The sequence below is a fragment of the Colius striatus genome, chromosome 4, assembly GCF_028858725.1.
Source record: "Colius striatus isolate bColStr4 chromosome 4, bColStr4.1.hap1, whole genome shotgun sequence".
Lineage (NCBI taxonomy): Eukaryota > Metazoa > Chordata > Aves > Coliiformes > Coliidae > Colius > Colius striatus.
The window spans coordinates 72,936,277-72,936,495 of record NC_084762.1 but is presented as its reverse complement, the minus strand read 5'-3'; positions in this window follow the sequence as shown (position 1 = coordinate 72,936,495).

Below are 219 nucleotides of genomic sequence, written 5' to 3'. Positions count from 1 at the left end.
CCTGTTCTTGCCTATTTGCATGGGCTCGTGTAGCGGCAATGAAAAACCTCCATTAGGGATGAGATCCCTGCTGCTGACAGACAGTGAATTCATTTTCCCCCTCTTCACAGTTTATCATCCTGCTGCCTGTGCAGGGCTGCAGTGTCAACATGGCGCTAGCTCTGCCTTCAAAAGGGCTGCTCAGCCCATTCAGAAACTCCCAGCTGTGAGGCACCAGAA